At 38.4% G+C, this 5,323-nt stretch overlaps 1 long non-coding RNA gene across 1 annotated transcript; it reads left to right on the top strand.

The window, feature by feature from the left end:
• Window positions 1-248: 248 nt before the first annotated feature.
• Window positions 249-4,485, top strand: LOC111098680. The gene is made up of 3 exons (XR_005369199.1): window positions 249-347; window positions 2,035-2,236; window positions 3,114-4,485. It is a non-coding gene; the product is annotated as an uncharacterized LOC111098680 (long non-coding RNA).
• The last annotated feature ends 838 nt before the right edge of the window (window positions 4,486-5,323 follow it).

Below are 5,323 nucleotides of genomic sequence, written 5' to 3' on the forward strand. Positions count from 1 at the left end.
AATAGCTTTTTTTTTTTTAAGGCATATTCTCTCCAGAGAAGTCAAGAAAGTTAAAGAGCAAGAAAAGACGAGTGGATGTAGAATCCTGGCAGATTAAAAAGTCAATTTTTTAACTAAGATTTTCATCAAAAATATTTAGTCTGGAACTTTCTTTTTTCCATATTATTCAAAATATTGTTAAATGTCATCTCATGTATACAGAAATTTAATATGTCTTGGGTGTAGTGTCTTCACATCATCTCTCACTTTGTGCCCTTTGGATTTTAGGATTTCAAGGTGAAAAGGAATTCTAGATCAATGAGTAGAAATCCCCAAATCCTTGTTTCTGCTTTTCCACCTAAACTCAGGTGAGTTATTTAGCTTTGATGGAACTTAGTCTTTTATCCATAATATGATGAGAGGCTCTAGAAATGTAAGTCCTTTGCAGATCTAAAATTCTTTAACTCTGTAGTTCTGAAGTCAAAAGTTTGAAGTCTCCTGTTGATATTTATATAGTTAGAGGAAGAAAAACTTCCCTAAAAATGTAGCCTTGGTAGACTGATTGATCGGTCATAAGCATTGGATTCAGCTCCTCTTTGGGGTGATCATAAGTGAAAGACTATTGATAATAAACATGAGGTCTTATTTAGCACCGCTGATAAAAACCAACCTTTTTGGTTCTGGCACTGACCTAGGTGCCACTACACCTAGGTAGTCCAGGATCCACTCTTCAAACAGGTGGGCTGAGAACTTTATTTTTAGAGGGTTTTGACTACCTGGCCAGTATTTCAAACTTCCAAGAAAAATACCACAATGCCAAGAACAACGTATAGAAACATTTACCAACTATATAGAGTGATGAATAAGTTATAAATAATAATAAAGCATATTACCAAAGAAGAGTTATTCCTCACTTTCTAGAAAATGCTAGACTATATGAACATTTAGACAACAGAATGTCAGCATCTTTGAAAAGCAAGTGTTTATTACCCAAGAAACCATGAAAGTCTTGAAAAGACGTGGCTCAGAGCCATCTCAGAAATAAATATACACAGATACATACTTAAAGGCAAAATACATGTTTGGAAAATTAAGATACTCCAGGTTACTGTAGTAGTGCAGACAAAATGGAGTGTCATGAATCAAATCTGCCTTGGACTCAGTTTAATATAAAATCTTAGGGGAAAAAATTGATACATAGTGGGGTTTTTTTTTAAGATTTTACTTATTCATTTGAGAGAGAAAGCACAAGTAGGGGGGGAAGTGCAGAAAGAGAAGGAGAAGCAGACTCGCCCCTGGGCAGGGAGCCCACCACAGGGTTCAATCCTAGGACTCCAGGACCATGACCCAAGCCGAAAGCAGCCGCTTAACTGACTGAGCCACACAAGTACCCCTGATACATAGTTGAAATTGCACTTTCGTATAATTCTGTAATGATGATGATAATCATGGTATGACAATAAGTACAGTTGCAAAAGTTGAGGAGACCTAGCATAGAGGTCTAGTATTTCACTCCTGGAACATAACAAATATTTGTGTATATATATATATATATATATATACACACATACATATATATATTCATACACATATTACACATGTGTATATTCATACACATTATATATACATACAAACATAAATATATATATATACACACAAAAAAAAGGTATTTGAAAGAATAAACCACCAAGGTGATTTAGTCTATCTGGCATTCAATAAACTACATAGGCATACTTAGGGCAAACTAGACCTTAGAATATGTCGATATTTTTGAGACATTTGGAAGAAATGTATACAGTTTAAAAGATTTGACTGGATTAAAATAGCATAATTTAATAAAAATTCAACTTAAAGAATAAATACAATGTAAATTAAGTATATTATCCATAGAAAGTTTAAAAACTATAAAAAAACTATTGCCTGAGTAGAATAAATATTAAGTATAAGTCACAAATATAAAACACCGTCAGTAAAATCAAATGGTTCTCCTTATGTACTACGTGTAATGTTCAGGTCTGTGTTCACTGATATTATTTCATTCAATTCCTGTAACAGTCTTTTGGAGCAGGGACAAGTAGCCTTATTTTCAAATGAGAAAACTGAGCCTTAGACGCTTGCCCCTAACGACATAGCTGAAGCCATCACTTGAACTTGATGTCTGTCTAGTTCCAAGGCTCATGACTGAACTACTGTGCCCCTCAAAGAGCATGGAATAAACACCAACAAATAGAAATTGTGGAGACAGGGACTTGTAATGGTGAGCTGCTTTTATTTGTTCGAGTGGATATCATCAAGTATAATTGAATCATCTTTCATAAAGAAATGAGTATGATCTAAAGAAAATCATGCACATAGTATGCCTCATTTACTACACAAAATAAGCTTTCATGGGTAGTGAATGAAGATAAATCCTCATGGTAAGGAATTGTGCCTGGTAATAATTTCCAGATGCAATATATTACATCAACTGTAGTTTATATAAATGCAGGGTATTAAGAGTCCATATTTCTCATGTTTTGTTACTCAGTACTTAGAGTTATAAATAGATGATTCTGAAAGGTACATTTAGTGGAAAATGCAGGCTGGTGATCCAGTAGCTGCTATATACCTTTTGGACAAATGGATTTTTCTAAAGGACCTGCTAAAGTGGGTCCACTGCTTTTTGAAGTTATCCCCTCTTTTCATACTGGCACATAATTATTTGCAGTTACTTTGTGTTTACAAGTCATAGGTGGCTCTTGCCCCTTCACTCTGCATCTGATCTGAATTCTGTATCCACTTCCCACCCTGGGACCCTGGCTTCCTCCTCCAGGCAAGAGGTATGTGCCAGGGGAAGGAGCACAGGGAGATATGAGATAAGCATTTTGCACCAAAGCCTCCTTCAAATCTCCCCTATAAATCTATAGGATTTCCCCCAGAAAGAATGCCAAAAAGAGTATGAGAGAAGGGAGAAAAATGGGCAGCCATAGCATCCCAAGAAGAGCATCCAGAATTTTAAAATTATCTGCAGAGCACCAACTTTTTGGTTTCCACAAATAAATTAACATGGAAAGGATAATGAAGGATTAGAGTCGTTATATGCCCCTTTAAAAAAAATATATGACTTGCATTGTCTTTGTCTCCTTTCTTCACAGCATATCCTTCTGCCTTGTGACTTGATGATCAGCTGGAAAACACAGACAGGAGGCTTTTCATATGGGGTGACTCATTACCAACAGAGAGAGCCCATCCTGCTGCTCTCAGCCTCCTTAGCATTGCAAACTAGGCTGCCTATGGCTGTGGGCTCTGACCGTGACCCAACTCAGAAGCCTGCACATCCCATGTCTCCTATTTCCTCCCTCCTCCCTAGCAAACATTTCTAGATTCCTCCCTAACACTGGGTCAGAAGCTCCTCCATTTGAGAAGTCTGGAGGGAAACTTCCTTCTAATTTGGAAACCCCAGTCCTATAGGTCCAGTGGCTCTAAGCTTTGCTGCTGAGTCTCCAAGGAAACCATTGCTATTTGTGACTGTTTGGAGCTCAAGAAGTAATTCTTACCTGCTCTGGCAAGACTGACAGTGTCATGACAGCTTCAAGAGGCTGTCGTTTCCACAACGAGAGATTCTGTAAATCGATTATTAATGAAGCGCTGCCATATTTTAAGTGACTCTCTTCTTTGAGGGAGCGTGTTTATATTTAATTATTGAAATGTGAGCTGTGCAATGGCACAGTAGCACAAAAGTCAGCTATTATCCCCCCCAAATGGTTCAAAAATCAATCTTCATTCCAAAACCCATAATAAAAAAATAAAAAAATTGCAATTTATTGAGAAAAACTAAAGACATACTCTGTCAGAAAAGCTATCATTAGTTGTGCTAAAACTAATATGTACACATTTTTAAAGAGAGATGCGCGTAATTATGCAAAAGAATTTTAAGTACTTAGTGAATGGAGGACCCACTGAATTGTCACTATCATTGGTAGTTTGACATTTGCCCTGCTTCTGCCTGTCACACCAACCGTGGAGGCAGCTGTTATTAGAGATGTGTATGAATAGTAATAAAAAAAAATTTACCCGGGGTTACCATGCTTCCATGCTTTCTTGAGTGTGAGCAGCTTGCGCTAACAAAGTTTTGACCTCTTCTGGCCCCAAGACTTTTCCTATAGGGCTGCTTCTGAAATTCTGTGAGTAAGGAAGGGCCTTGAGTAGAGGATGAGAGAGTAGGGTGACAGGAGAACCTTCTCAGTTGACAATAATAGTCCCCGAATTTGTATATACAAGGGCTGGGGCAGCGATCTCAATGGAAGGTGAGCATCACATGGCATTTTACCTAAAGGTGAGAAAACTGTCTCTATCAAAGAACAGATGGGTGCTGTCAAAGCCTATGAGAACGCAAACCCTTCTTCCCAACCCACCGGCCATGCCGTCACAGGTTCTTCACACTTGGTTCTGAGATTTGAGGAGAATGGCAGGGCTCCTGGAGTCTAAGTGGTATGTGACGTGATTGGATCTGTGTTTTAGAAAGAAGAGCAGGAGGAGACATACCACTCTTGTCCAAGGAAGAAAGAATAATGGCTCAAACTCAGTTCTTTTTTCCTTTTTTTAAAGATTTTATTTATTTATTCATGAGAGACACAGAGACAGAGAGAGGCAGAGACACAGGCAGAGGGAGAAGCAGGCTCCATGCAGTGAGCCTGATGGGGGTCTCCAGGATCACGCCCTGGGCTGAAGGTGGCGCTAAACTACTGGGCCACCAGGGCTGCCCTTAAACTCAGTTCTAGTGGGATCAGGAGGGTGAAGGTTACAGCAGTACTCACAACTGTCATTTACTATGAGAGACCTTTTAAATGCCTGATTTTATTTATTCTTCTGAACACTACTTGGTGATAATATAATCATGCCCATTCTAAAGAGTCTTACAGATGTGAAGTTAGTTATGCAAGTAATATAGCTGTTAGATGATAGAGCCGCAAACTGAGGTATGCTTTAGTTTTTTTTTTTAAGATTTTATTGATTTATGAGAGAGAGAGATGTTTGTACGTTGGAAGCAACTGGGTGACTTATAAGAAGTATAGCTGCCCTCATGCCACAGTCACGAAGCTGGGGAAAATTCAGGGCAAATTGTTCGAGTCATGTTTGAAGGGATCAAGGGCTTAAAGCCAAGAAGTCTAGATAGAAATAGGAAACTGAGGTATAGAACTGAAATAGCTTGAGAAGAGAGTTGATTAAATAAGTGGTCAAGAGGACAGTAGGCAAAGGGCAGCCAGGTTAGAGGAATCCAGAGTCAGGTGCCCACAGTAACTACTGGTGCCACTAAGTCAACATATAGATCAATTTGAGAAAGTTTGCTATCTAACAAGCATTA

This window comes from Canis lupus, chromosome 14, assembly GCF_011100685.1.
Source record: "Canis lupus familiaris isolate Mischka breed German Shepherd chromosome 14, alternate assembly UU_Cfam_GSD_1.0, whole genome shotgun sequence".
Lineage (NCBI taxonomy): Eukaryota > Metazoa > Chordata > Mammalia > Carnivora > Canidae > Canis > Canis lupus.